Source organism: Chenopodium quinoa, unplaced genomic scaffold, assembly GCF_001683475.1.
Source record: "Chenopodium quinoa cultivar QQ74 unplaced genomic scaffold, ASM168347v1, whole genome shotgun sequence".
Classification (NCBI taxonomy): domain Eukaryota; kingdom Viridiplantae; phylum Streptophyta; class Magnoliopsida; order Caryophyllales; family Amaranthaceae; genus Chenopodium; species Chenopodium quinoa.
Window position 1 is genome coordinate 3,631,975 of NW_018742763.1, and position 15,837 is coordinate 3,647,811.

Consider the following 15,837-nt stretch of genomic DNA (forward strand, 5'->3'; position numbering starts at 1 on the left):
CTTTAAAAGTGTTGTTTAATTTAATAATAGTTGTTTATAAACCACTTGATTACATGTTATTGAATTAAAGGAATTAATTTAAAATTTGCAGCTCATTATGGGCCTGAGTATTTAATATTTTATTGTCCCTCTACCCGGGACTGGTTAAGTGAGACCATGAGCTTTGTATGATCTGGTCTTTCCTCGAGTACAGTTTAACTTGCTTGGAGGGTGTGCACACTTAGGTGAGGAAAATTGATTTTTGGAAATTCTTAAAATTGGAATTTTATTGGTTCGGAAGTTTCTATTAATGGACGTTACTACCTTTGGAAGATTTAAATTTGGAAAGTCTTTATGAAAGTGACCTTTGGCAAGTTTGAATTGGAATAATTATTTCGAAAGCATGTTTGTCTAATAAAAGTATTTACATGCCTTGTACTTATATGTACTTAGCGTTTTTGCTAATCCGTTTTTCTTTTTTGTTTTGGTTCGCCCTGTTTACCAATATTGGTAAGCAGTTTTGATTTCAGGTGTGAATTTGATTGTGCGCATACTTGAGTCGGGATTGGGATCACTTAGTTAAGAGTATTATCCATTCGAGTCAGACATGTATTATTTGGAGCATTATTTGTTTTAAAACTATATAGTGTAGTTATTACCTTATTAATAAAGTAAGTTATTTTTCCGCTGTCATTATTAGTAGTTAAAAAGCCTTACGTTTTCACGTGGCAGTAATACGCCCAAGTCTATCTCTACGGTATTTTATACGTATAAATATAGTATTTATGTAGAGGGAGATTTGGGGGTGTTTCAATTTGCTTGGCACTCTTCCAACTAAACGCTCCTCCATTTAGGAAAAATATATACCCTGACTGTGACTTGAAGTCGTCTCTGTCAGTCTAGAAGCTAGCGTCGGTGTAACCTTCAACAACCAAATCTTTGTGGCCACCATAGACCAAGAATTCATCCTTGTTCCTTTTCAGGTACTTTAGGATATTCTTGGCCTCAGTCCAATGCGCCTCTCTTGGGTCTGATTGGTATCGGCTCGTAGCACTTAAGGCGTACGATACATCAGGCCTAGTACATATCATGACATAAATGATCGATCCAATTAGCAGCGAAGCATATGGAATCTGATTCATTCTCTCCCGCTCAACAGGTGTCTGTGGACACTGTTTCTTGCTGAGAGTTACGCCATGAGACATGGGTAGGTGCCCTCTCTTGGCATTCTCCATGCTGAATCGTGTCAGTACTTTATCAATGTAAGTACTTTGGCTCAATCCAATCATCCTCTTAGATCTATTCCTATAGATCTTGATGCCCAATATATACTGTGCTTCTCCTAAGTCCTTCATTGAAAAGCACTTTCCAAGCCAGCCCTTTACGGACTCTAGTAATTTTGTGCTGTTTCCAATGAGAAATATGTCATCGACATATAGGACTAGGAATACGATGTCACTCCCACTGATCTTCTTGTAGACACAAGACTCATCTGGATTCTTGATAAAACCAAACTTACTGATGGCTTCATCAAATCGCAGATTCCAATTTCTACTTGCCTGCTTCAGTCCATAAATGGACTTCTTAAGCTTGCATACCTTTCCAGCATTGCTTGGATCAACAAAACCTTCCGGCTGTGTCATATACACAGTTTCTTCCAAATTCCCATTAAGGAAGGCGGTATTGACGTCCATATGCCATATTTCGTAATCGTAATATGCAGCAATTGTTAGGATGATCCGGACGGACTTAAACATTGAGACTGGCGAAAAGGTTTCATCATAATCAATCCCGTGGATTTTCCTGTAACCTTTTGCCACCAGTCTAGCTTTGTATACTGATACATTTCCATCTTTGTCTGTTTTCAATTTGAAAATTCATTTGCAACCGATGGGTGTGTAACCTTCGGGCAAATTTACCAAGTCCCAGACTTGATATTCAGACATGGAGTCCATCTCAGATGCCATATAGCAGAGTCAGGGCTCGTCATAGCTTGTTTGTATGTCGCTGGCTCATCTCCATCCATGACTAGGATGTCCTGATCTTCGGTTAAGACAATACCAAGGTATCTGTCTGGTTGAGATCTTGGCCGTTGCGACCTACAAAGGGTAATAGGCTGAGCATTTACATTGTCTGTTTGATTTTGACCAATCGTATCAACTGCTTCTAAAGCATTTTGATTGTCAGTTTTATCAAGTTAACATTGTTGCTCATCCTCTTTAACTTCGTCGAGTTCGATTTTCCTCCCACTTGTCATTTTAGAAAGGTGTTCCTTCTCCAAAAAGACACCATCACGAGAAACAAACACTTTGTTCTCGGATTTATTGTAGAAGTAATACCCCTTGGTTTCTTTTGGGTAGCCCACAAAGAAAACACTTGTCCGATTCTGGGTGATGTTTGTTAGAAATTAATCTCTTGACATATGCTTCGCAACCCCAAATCTAAAGAAAAGACAACCTTGGAGGTTTCTTAGTCCATAATTCATATGGAGTCTTTTCGACAGCTTTTGACGGAGCACAGTTCAATGTTAGTGTCGTAGTTAGAAGTGCGTGTCCCCAGAAAGAGATAGGAATTTCACTAAGACCCATCATTGATCGAACCATGTCTAACAAGGTTCGATTTCTCCTTTCGGATACCCCATTCCATTAAGGAGTTCCAGGAGGTGTCAACTCTGAAAGAATACCATTTTCTTTCAAGTGATCGTCGAATTCATGGCTCAAATGTTCGCCACCTCGATCTGATCAAAGTGCTTTTATCTTCTTGCCAAGTTGATTCTCAACTTCACTCATAAATTCTTTGAATTTCTCAAAGGATTCAGATTTATTCGACATAAGGTAGACATAACCATGTCTACTATGAATTGTCTTAGTTTTTTCAGCGGTATCAACATTTGTCTAATCATATGTAAAAACATGCAATTTCCATTGAACATATATTAACAAGACATTTTAAAACAACTGTTGTCAAAGTCTTACGATCAAAACAACTTGGTGTCCAACACCATAGATCATAGTATGTTCAAAATCATGATGAAACTAAGATTAGTTTAATTACAAATCATAGACAAAATAAATGTGCCTACAAGCACGACCAAAAGACCATCTTCGTCGTCCACTCGTAGTTACACATCCACCTGTGAAGCCTTCTCACTTGGTTCCTGAAAAAGGCAACGTAAAGTGAGTCATATTTGGTATCCAATACCTACGAATAGCTTTTATACAAATGTTAAGGAAGATACCTGAGGCAGATGCCACATTCCTCTCTTCCTCCTCCTTTCGGAAGAGCTTGCATTCCCTCTTGTAGTGGCCTTGCCCACCACAATAGAAGCACCGCATCTTTGCCTTGTTCTTGAACTCCCTTCTCCTTGCTCTTAAGGGCCTCTCGGTTACTCCATAGGCGGTGGCTCGGCTAAGTAGTTGCACCACCTCCATTAAAGAGCGTGTCTCTTTTCCCGCGGCTATATGCACTCTAAGTGCATCATAGCCCGAGTGGAGCGAAGCAAGCAAGATATGCCCCGCCATCTCATCCTCTAATGAGATTCCAAGAAGCTGTATGTGTTTGAAGAGCCTAGTCATTCCAAGCACATGAGGTCGAAGGGGCATGCCGGGTCTCAATTTGGTATTGTAGACCTTTGTTCAAAGCCGACGCCTTTCCTTAGCAAGACTACCCACATTCGGTGGCTTTATCTTCATGTTTGAGAGTAACCTAGTCAAATCAAACACCAGTCCATCATAGTTGCCATTGTCACTCTTGGTGACTCTTATATTAACAACGTCCTCAAGGGTTTTGAGGAACATGTCCGGAAGGTAGGAGGAAAGGCTTTCCTTCCAATCTTTTGGGATGGAATTAGCCATAAGTCGTGAGACTTTCTTGCAGTTGGATGACCATTCTTTATGAGCCTCATCGGTCATGATTCCCTTAGAGAAGAAGCTTGGAATGGGAGTGTCAAGAGTGTACTCCAAGGAACAATTCCGAAGAGTTTTCCTGAGTTCCTCTACCCACTCCTTGAAGTTGACTAAGTTGAGGCAAAAGGCCAACTTGTCGGGGAGTTCCGGGCACATAGAATTTTTGTTTGAGTTACTTGCAGACATGGTTCTACAATTGAAAGAATTTTAAATGAAAAACCATTCATAAACCAATAAGTTTGAAATTTAAAAGCGTTCATGCAAATTTTCAATCTTATTGAGCATTTTATCCATGCATTAATAATTTGTCCCTTTTTGCGAGAATAAAATGATTCCAAGTTCCCAAAAATCAGAAAGTGATTAAGAATGCTTTGGCTTGTCTTAACACTTAATATTTTAGGGTAAGCAATCCAATTGCTAATAGCTCTAAGCTACTCTCGGTTTGATAAAATGTCGCATCTAATGCATTCTTGACATTTTATCTCTTTTTCCACGACATTTAAGGACTCCTTATTGATATCGTTGAGCTTAACCAAGATCAACTCGTATACCTAGTATACCTTACGTTCCTAGGGAAGTAGTGATGCCTCGCTTTGGCGTAGCCCATCACGTACGCGTATTAGTTCGGTAAGTGTTGTTCTTGGAACGACAAATTTTAGCTCAATATTTTAGGGACCTATGGTTTCTATGTTGGTTGATTTAAGTGAACTTAACTAATCATCGCAACATTTGAAATCCTAGACATGAATCTAACATTCAAATATATATATAAGCACAAGCATAGATGCATTTGGTAACTAGCATGACCCCTTGAAATCTTCATATCTTCAAGGGTCTTCATCTTGGCTCGTCTTCATGGAAACGCCGTCTTGAGACATCTTTGCCAAAATAAAATTACTTGCTACTACGACTAGAATTAATCTAAATATTAAGGTACATAAATACTCAACGGTACGCAGACGTATTTAGATTTACAAAAATACATGACGGAACGCAGTCCGTATTTTCTATCCTAATCGTAGTTGCCATTTTCACGAAACCTGTGAAACAATATATTTTCCATTCATCCATTCACTATATGTGAATGGCCCATGCATTTTACGACGGAAAACAAGTAAAATTGCACAATACACGAGAACCAGTAACTAACTTAGGTGGTTAATCCAGTTAACACGCCTAATTAAAACTAGTCAAAGTTGTTTAATCATATATGTTTATTAAGGCGCAATTTGTTCACGAAATATTCATAAGCTCCTACTAATTTCCGCATCCAACTTAATTAATCTAATTAATTAAGCCGGTAAACCCAAATTTTGTCATAATTAAAATTTTGTCAAAATTAAAATTTTGCAAGAGCCGGAAAAATCGAGGTCTAACCTCGTTAAAAGAATTAATTAAAATTAAAACGGCAAAATTTTGCAAAAAGACGATAGCCCAAGACTTAAGCAAATCAGCCCACCCTCAAAATACGAGGGCTGCGCACCATGGCTGCTAGGCAGCCCATGTGTTGTGCCTGCTGTGTTGGGTGCCAGCATCCACGCCTAGCGCAGCGTGCTACGCCAGCCAGCACTAGCAGCTCGCTACGCATGCTAGCTTGCTAGCTGGTGCCTAGCAGTGTATGGCAGGCTGGCTGGGGCTTGCTGCCTCGCTGCCCAGCAGCACGCACAAGCAACTCCAGCAGCCCAGCCACGCACCTAGCACTACGGCAGCACACAACAGCATCCCTCGCCACACTGCATAGCAGCACCTCGAGGCTTAAGCACCCTTGTGCGCATCAAGGCAACCACATGCGGGCTGCCAGCCTGGCTAGCCTTGGTGACGCTTGGTTGTTTTTGCCTTGTTTTGAGTGCCGTTTCTCGGGATTTTAATCCCGATTTACATGTGACATAAAATTAATCCTAAATTTATTTTAGGATCAATTTAGGGCAAATGAAAATAAAATAAGTCCAACTTAATTAAATTCAATTTTAATGGTGCACAAGCCTAAATCATCCAAAATTACCTTTGAAATAATTTAGGTCTTTCTTGATGCTTTAAAATTGAAGGGCTACACCCATAATTAATTTAACCCAAATGTAAATTAATGATGTGTTTTGAAAAAATAGGGAGTTGGAAAATAAAACCAATCATCTAATGAAAAATTTTCTAACTTTTAACTTGTGTAAAATAACAAAATTACATCTTCCAATATGAAGATTAATCAAGATTTAATCACAAGTACTTGAACTTTAAGGACTTTAATCAACACAAAAATGATTAAATCTAAAAATTAGTTCAACATGGAATTTAGAATCAAAGTTCCTACCATTTAAACACTTAAAGATTGGATCTTTAATATACAAGGAACTTTAAAATTTCACATTCACAATAAACATTGACACTTTAATGCAATTTATTTGCATGATTGTGAAATAACAAGTTTATGTGAGAAAATGAACATACCAACTTAAGCACACATTATGACTTCATAACCATGCTTAAAAGGGTTTAAAATTTCTGTGGGTTAGGGATGCAACAATGCATTTAATCTACCCTTGACATGCATAAATTAATTAAGGTATAAAGATTTAAAATTTTTCGTCAAAACAAAAAACCCCTCGAAAAACATATTTTAGGGAGGATTTTGGCTTCTGGACAATCCTAAAAGGGCCAGAAACGATTTAGAACATCGATTCCACCCAAAAATAACTATTTTTGAGTCGAAATTTGGGTTCGACAACCAAAATAAGAAAATATACGAGTTTTAAAATTAATTAAAACGAGATTCTAATCCAATTAGAAAGCACAACCAGAAATTTAAATTCATTTTAAATCACCTTAATAATTACAAATTGCAATAATTAAAAAGAGCGCGGCTTTGATACCGCTTTTGGGTTTCGTAGCGTCCAACGCTACGCGGAAGACAAACCCGCACAAGACCTGCCCCAATAATTAAAGCAATAAACTATGCATAAACGTAATTAAACAATAATTAAGAAAAGGGATAAAGAAGTAATACCCTTGAAGCGTGCTTCGCTCGTAAACCGAGCTCTTACTTCAAAGCTTAAAGCCTCACAAGCGTGACGGCCTCCAACGGCTCGTACCCACGACTCGACCCAAACGATCTTCGTCTCGAGGGTTAGTCGAGACTTGACCAAGTATAAAACTAGAGCTTTACGAACTTAAAGTTTTTCTCAATAATAAGAGATGCATTTTTGAGTTCCACTCAAGTTGTTTCCCAAATGCCCAATCGTGGTGTATTTATAGGGAAATGCAACTTGCTCTTCCCATTCATGATCAATGTGGGATAGTTGCATTTTTCACTAATTTATATAAGTCCAAAATAAATTATAAAACAATGCAATCACAAATCAACAAGTGGTATGAGGAGAGGAGAGGTTAGGTGAGGACCATGACCATGGGGGGACCATTGCCTTGCTCCCCAAGGCATGGCTCTAAGACTTGGTCCCCACCTCTGACAAACCGGCATCAAGCGTAGGGGTGAGCTGGCTGCTAGCCTTGCTGGCCAGCTAGCACAACCAGCCCAGCATAGCTAGCACGCACAGCACGCATCAGCCAACATGCCTAGCACATGCGTGTTGCTAGCGAGCCACGCATGCTGCTGGCTGTTGGGCGCAGGGCGAGGCCTCGCTGCTTGCTGCTGCTGTTGTGCGAGGCTCCTAGATTGCTGCTCGCTGCTTGGTGCTGCCATGCGAAGGCACGCACAAAAGCAAGCAAGCACAACGTGCTGCTGCTACGATGGCATGCACGCACACGCACACATGCACATGCCTAGCAATGCGATGGTGCTGTGCTATGCGTAGGCACACACGCAAGCAGGCATGATGCTGCGATGTTGGTGCCATGGGCCTAGAGCTAGCGATGCACACACACACACAAGCTTCTAGCTTTGCGATGGTGTGCTGTGCGCCTAGCACGCAAGGTGTGCCTAGCATGCACGGTGCGTCTAGCACACATGGTGCGTCTAGGCTTGCGCCTAGCCATGCAAAGTGCATGCTAGCTCGAGCTTACCTAGCGTCCACATGGCTAGGCCATTGTGATGCTACGGCTACGCTCGAACTTGTTGCTTGTTGGTTTTGCGAACGCTCGGTCTCGACGCCCTAGGCTCAATATTCGACGTCTGTGTTTGTAATACTCTAGTGACTCATCAAATCCTTCGGATTAATTCATCGGTTCGAATCGGAAGTTTGTTTGGGTTTGACCCAAAGGGTTCATTCAAGACAAATCTGTAATAATAATTATTCACTAATATTACAGATCGGAAGCGGCCTCCTCCTAAGCATTCCGATCACTTGATGTCACTAAAGAATTAGCTTCCTGATAATTCTGAACCCTCTATCAGAATAGTACACTTGTTGGAAGGACACCATTCCTTTCAATTGCCTGACGAAGTCTTACATCATCCTCCGAGTCAACCCAGCACTCTAGGTGACTCGATCCTTGAAGAGTCCCATGAGAGAGCTACTGAGGAGTCTGGATCTGACTCAAGCTCAGGGGAAGCTAGTAGCACGCCTCAGACGGCTGTTGAGAGTGAGGAGGAGGATGAGGTAACCTTCTACCCATCACAGACAAACCTGTATGGGATCCATGTGTCTGCTAAGAATAGAGCGGGCATGTAATCAAATTTATCCGCCTATATTAGCAAGCGTCCCCTAGGCGGGGATTATGGTATCTGAGTGGCGCCTGAGGATGGCATAGTTGTCTAGGATGACGACCAACTAAATGTCGACTGGTATTTCGGCTATTATGAGGCAGTACTCAGCGCCGGTTTACGCTTCCCCCCTTCATGATGCCATGAAGTCTACTTTACGGGGGTACAATCTAGGTGTATGGCAACTCACCCCCAATTCCTGGGTGAAAATTCTGGGATACGTTGCCGCCTGTGAAATGCAGGATATTAAGCCCGGTTGGGAGGCTTTTGCAAGGATGCACTACCTAAGCCGTGCCCGGGTTGGAATGTGTGGTATAACCTAACGATTCATCAAGAATACCTGATGACGCTTGATAAGAGCTCCAAGTGGGCTAACTGGAGGAATAAGTTCTATCTCCTTTCTTCTCCCAGCCGGTAAGACAACCACGATTTTGGCCGATGGAACTAGAAACCTTACCTTTTGGGTAAGAAGGTTGATGTGCCGCTGTAGGGAATTTTTGAAACTCAACCTTTTGAGCCCCACTGTGTTCATGCTTTTAGGCATGGCGGCGCTCCAAGGGAAGGAAGCTTGAGATAGAAGAGTTGCTAACAAGTTTTAGGAACTTGTAAACCATTCACGGGTGCGAAGGTTACACTTTATTCACGATCACAGAGATCGCTAACTCCATAGTGGTCCGGAAACATGACTTGATATTCGAGGATGATGGTACAAATCCAATCTAAAAGAGATTGAACTTGCCATGAATCGGACTTTACTTAATTCTTATGATATTCATGTGCGCTTTTTGATCAACATACATTTATTAAATTGGCCTTAAACCTGTTTAATCTATGTTGGTTGATTATTAATGCACAATCAAATCTATTATTGGTGATCACTTGAATTAAAATTATATTAGCCTACAATCAAATTATTAATTATCTTATTAGGCGTGATTTTAAGTTCAAATTCCCTTTAAAGCTGTAGAAAAAGGGCGTGATCAAGCAATAACAATCAATCATGAATGATTAAGCAACATATAATTAATTGACAAAACAATCATTAATTTGGGTAAAAATGCCCATGTCACGTGGCCCAATCAGAATGGGATACGTGTCACCCTAAACAGGTCCACTTGACGCGTGGCACTCCAAATCAGCAAGGGAAAAAGACGGCCTTCAGGGCCGAATTCCCTAGACTGCCAAAAAGCGGCGCAACCCATCAGTCTTAGGTTTTTTTAACTTAGGACAAGGGCACAAATTCCAATGACCCTATAATAAGGAGATTTACCACACTTTGGGAACAAGAATTCAATTATTGAAAGCACTGAATTCTCTCACCTCAGAGAAAACACCTGATCTAGGAATCCGAGAAGATCTCACTTTACTTTTCGCACCTTTTTACATTCTCCGTACACGTTCTAACTTGATCGTCGGAGGCAGAACTCCACCCAACCGGAGTCTCCGTTGTTTTGCAGGTATAGGCAGCTGAAGTCCAGTCTTAGTGACATAACTCTCCCGAGGGACACAGAAAACCATGAAATATTTGGCACCGTCTGTGGGGAGAGTACCTCTAAAATGGCTTCATACCGCCTCCTAATGAGAAATGGCCTTGACTAAAGTTGAGGTCTATTCGGACCATGACAATGATGACGACTTTGAAGTCAAAACGTATGTGGCTGCTGATGGGTCACTCAGACGCACCTGTCCCTAGGACAGAAGGGAACAGGGTGATGATCAAGCTGGTCCAAGTAAGTCATCCGGACAGCTGTCTGGACAACACCAGGCGGCGGAAGGCACATCCCCGGTCACTCGAGGCGTGTTAGGTTTCGTAGAGTCCGACTCTACGCGGAAGAGAAACCCGCCCAAGACCCGCCCACTAATTAAGGCAACTAAGCATGTAATCACAAATTAAACAACAATTAAGAGAGAGAAGGAAAAGACATTCATACCCTTGGCGTGTGCTTCGCTCGAACGCGAGCTCTTACTTCAAAACTTGAACCCCGCAAATGTGAAGGTCTCCAACGGCTCGTACCCACGAACCCGACCCGAACAGTCATTGTCCCGAAGGTTAGTCGGGACTTGACCAATAAAAAAACCAGAGTTTTACGAACTTAAGGTTTTCTCACTTTTCTAAGTAGATGCCTTTTTAGTTCCACTCAAGTGTTCGACTCAAATCCCAAAACTTGGGTATTTATAGGGAAATGAACCTTGATTTTCCATTCTCAATCAATGTGGGACATTTGCAATTTTCCCATTTTATTTTAATTAAAACACAAATAAAAGTTCAAGTCAATCACCAAGTTACAAGTGGCAATAGGAGGAGAGGGAGAAGGTGAGGTCCACCAAGGGAGGGGACCAACCCACCTTGCTCCCCAAGGTAATGACCAAGCATTGGTCCCCACTTAGCAAAACCGGACCACCATGCCAAGTGGCTGGCTGGCAGCTTGCCTTGGCTGCCAAGGATGCCAGCTGGTGCCTAACACCAAGGCTGGGCAGCCTGGCCAGCCAGCTTGTACAAACGCCCAGTCAGCCACAAGCATGCGCAACCAGCCAGTGCATGCGTGCTGCTAGCGAGCCACGCATGCTGGGCGCTGCTGCTAGGCGAGGCACAACGTGCTGCTTCTTGCTAGCACACACGCACAGCCAAGCATGCCTAGCACGATACTGGCTGGTGCGTGGTACTTGCGATGTGCGAAGCGCTGGGCTGCTGCCATGCAAGGCCCAGCACGCATGGTGTGCAGCGATGCCCAGTCCAGCTAGCATGCACAGCCTCGCACACACGCATTGCTTGCGATGCTGTGTGTTGCGTTGTGCGTTGCTCAAGCATGGTGCGTGGCTGCGATGGCTAGGCTCCAGCATGCTAGCAAGCATGCAAGGCTGCGATGCTCGCGAGCAGTGCTAGGCTGTGCCTAGCGACATGCGATGGCTAGCTAGCACGCATGGCCCTAGCACGCCTAGCATGCTAGGCTTGCGGCTAGCATTGCGAAGGGTCTTACCTAGTTTAGCACTCACATGGCTAGGCCAATGCGAGGCTACGACTAGGCTCGAACTTGTAACTTGATTGATTTCACGTCTTGTCGAATTCCAAATTCGATTCGACTGGCGACACTCGATCTTTACGCTTTAAGCTCGATATCCGACGTCTTTGTTCGTAAAACTTTGACGACTCGTCAAATCCTTCGGATTAATTCGTCGTCTTGGATCGGTTGTCTGATTGGGTTTGACCCGAAGGGTTCAGTCAAGATTAAGCTGCAATATTAATTGTACATTAATATTACTGATCGAAAGCGGCCTCCACCTAAGCATTCGATCACTTGACCTTACTGAAGAATTATCTTTATAATAATTTTGAACTCTCTACCGGAATAATACACTTGTTGGAAGGACACCATTCCTTTCAATCTCCCAATTTTCCTTCCGGACAACTGTGCAATTTGTGTATAGCCCTTTTCCTATGTCGCTTAATGTCTCCTCATGAACTATAAGGTAAGATTCTTCGTCATCCTTATTACATCCAGAAGTGTTTCTCGATTCCCGAGTTTGACTGTTAATAAACAGATGATTTCTAAAATCCATCTGAGCACGGCCTTGCATTTTCACAGTCTCGCTCTTCAAGAGGCCTTGTAAATAACAAAGACATGTTCCCTATTGTAAATAGGGGAACATTCCCAGTCTTGTACTGTAAGCTTCCCTTACTAAGAGGACCTAGTCGCCTGAGTGTTACCGTTATAATCCCCATTTAAGGCAGACGTTTAACAACATCAAAACGACTAGTACTCAAACAAGAGAACTTGCAATACTCATGGTCGAGGAAAAAAGTTCCGATAGCTATAATAAGAAATATACTTATGACGATTTGATATCTGTTAAAGTATTCTCATAGGTCTATCCGGTACAGTTCCAAACTAGTATCTGTGCAAATGATTTATGACTATCATGTCCTTGTAGCACAAGAAACGATGCTATAAATCATACGACACACTAATCTCAAGTGGTTATTAATCGTCCATCGTTTAAATGACCTCGATTAGGGATAATTTTCGATTAAAATATTCAATGTTCACTTAATAGGTGTTTCTTTATCCAAGACATGGTCTTGATACCCTGTTTTGAATATTCTCAGAAATCGAATGGACTCATTATTTAATTCAAAACCACAATTAAATAGATATGGAGTAATCATAAATTTGCAGAAAATTTAATTGCTCAAAAATTGAACGGTTCAACATAGTGTTTTACATTAAGACATCGAGTTTAATTAAAACATCTATACAGGGAAATCAAAGCCAATCTCCAATATGCTTGATTCCCATTGCGTCAACATGCTTGTTGTGCTTCACTTAAGACAAAGGTTTATTCAGAGGATCGGCTACATTGTCGTCCGTTCCAATCTTACAAATTCTGGTTTCACCCTCGGATTTCCATTCTCTAATCATGTGAAATCGTCGCTTGACATGTTTGACCTTCTGATGTTCCCTTAGCTCCATAGCCTGAGAAATAGCTCCATTGTTATCACAATATAGGTCTATTGGACCCTTAATTGAGGGAACAACACCAAGTTTACCAATGAACTTACGAATCCAAAATGCCTCCTTAACTGCTTCCGAAGCTGCCAAGTATTCGGCTTTAGTTGTAGAATCTGCAGTGGTGCTCTGCTTAGCACTCTTCCAACTAAATGCTCCTCCATTAAGGTAGAATATGTACCCTGACTACAACTTGGAGTCGTCTCTGTCAATCTGGAAGCTCGCGTTAGTATAACCTTCAACAACCAAATCATTACAGCCACTATATACCAGGAATTTATCCTTGTTCCTTTTTAGGTACTTTAGGATATTCTTGGCTGCAGTCCAATGCGCCTATCCTGGGTCTGATTGGTAACGGCTCGTAGCACTCAAGGCATATGATACATCCGGCCTAGTACATATCATGGAATACATGATCGATCCAATAACCGAAGCATATGGGATCCGACTCATTCTCTCTCGCTCATCAGTTGTCTGTGGACACTATTTCTTGCTAAGAGTTATGCCATGGGATATGGGTAGGTTCCCTCTCTTGGCCCCTTCCATGTTGAATCGTGCTAGTACCTTATCTATATAAGTACTTTGGCTCAATCCAATCATCCTCTTAGATCTATCCCAATAGATCTTGATGCCCAATATGTACTGTGCCTCTCCCAAGTCCTTCATTGAAAAGCACTTTCCCAGCCAGCCCTTTATGGATTCTAACAGTTTAGTGCTGTTTCCAATGAGTAATATGTCATCGACATATAAGACTAGGAATGCGATGTCACTCCCACTGTCCTTCTTGTAGACACAAGACTCATATGGATTCTTGATAAACCCAAACTTACTAATGGCTTCATCTAATCGCAGATTCCAACTTCTACTTGCCTACTTTAGTTCCTAAATGGACTTCTTGAGCTTGCATACCTTCCCAGCATTGCTTGGATCAACACAACCTTCCGGGTGTGTCATATACACAGTTTCTTCCAAAATCCCATTAAGGAAGGCGATTTTGACATCCATTTGCCATATTTCATAATCGTAATATGCAACAATCTCTAGGATGATTCGGACAGACTTAAGCATTGCAACTATCGAAAAGGTTTCATCATAATCAACACCGTGATTTTTCTTGTAACTTTTGCCACCAGTCTAGCTTCGTTTATAGATACACTTCCATCTTTGTCTGTTTTCAATTTGAAAATCCATTTGCAACCGATAGGTATGTAACCTTCGGGCAAATTAACCAAGTCCCATACTCGATTTTCAGACATGGAGTCCATCTCGGATTTCATGGCCTCTTTCCATTTAGTAGAGTCGGGGCTCGTCATAGCTTGTTTGTATGTCGGGGCTCATCTCCATCTATAACTAGGATGTTTTGATCTTTGGTTAAGACAATACTAAGGTATCTGTCTGGTTCAGATCTTGGCCGTTGCGACCTACGCAGGGTAATAGGTTGAGCATTTGCATTGTCGGTTTGACTCTGACCAATGGCAACAACTTCTTCTAAAGCACTTTGATTGTCAGTTTTATCAAGTTGACATTATTGCTCATCCTCTTTAACTTCGTCGAGTTCGATTTTCCTCCCACTTGTCATTTTAGAAAGGTGTTCCTTCTCCAAAAAGACACCATCACGAGCAACAAACACTTTGTTCTCGGATTTATTGTAGAAGTAATACCCCTTGGTTTCTTTTGGGTAGCCCACAAAGAAACACTTGTCTGATTTTTGGTGAAGTTTGTCAGAAATTAATCTCTTGACATATGCTTTGCAACCCAAAATCTTAAGAAAAGATAACCTCGAGGTTTCTTCGTCCATAATTCATATGGAGTCTTTTCGACAGCTTTTGACGGAGTGCGGTTCAGTGTTAGTGCCGCAGTTAGAAGTGCGTGTCCCCAGAAAGAGATAGGAAGTTCACTACGACCTATCATTGATCGAACCATGTCTAACACTCTGAAATTCTTTGAATTTCTCAAAAGATTCAGATTTGTTCGACATAAGTTAGACATAACCATATCTACTATAGTCATCGGTGAAGGTAATGAAATATCGATAACCTTGCCTTGCGGGTGTACTCATTGGTCCACATATATCCGTATGTATTAGACCCAATAAGTCACTTGCCCTTTCTCCCAAATCGGAGAATGGATGCTTTACCATCTTGCCTAATAGACATCCTTCACGATTTTTAAACAACTCCAAGTCGAATGAGTCAAGAACACTTTCTTGAAGAAGTTTCTTGATGCGTTTCATGTTAATGTGGCCAAGACGACAAGGCCATAAGTATGTTTTGATTCGATTTGATGGTCTTAGACCTTTTGGCGGTATCATAAATTTGTCTAAACATATGAAATTCTATAGAACATATAAACATGACATTTTAACAAACCAACCATTGATTAAGTCTTGTGATCAAAATAACTTAGTGTCCAACCACATATATCAAAAGTATGTTCAAAAGCATAAGAAACAACCATTGTTTAATTATAAGTCATAGAAAAAATAAATGTGCGTACAAGCACGATCAAAAGACCATCTTTTTCGTCCGCTTGTCGATGCACATGGTATCGAATACCCTCTCACTTGTGATGCCTACTCACTTGGTTCCTGAAAAGGAAACATAAAGTGAGTTACACATGGTATCCAATACCTATGAATAGCTTTAAACACAAGTGTTAATAAAGATACCTGAGGCAGATGTCACATTCCTCACCTCCTCTTCCTTTCGGAAGAGCTTGCATTCCTTCTTGTAGTGGCCTTGCCCACCACAATAGAAGCATCGCATCCTTGCCTTGTTCTTGAACTCCCTTTTCCTTG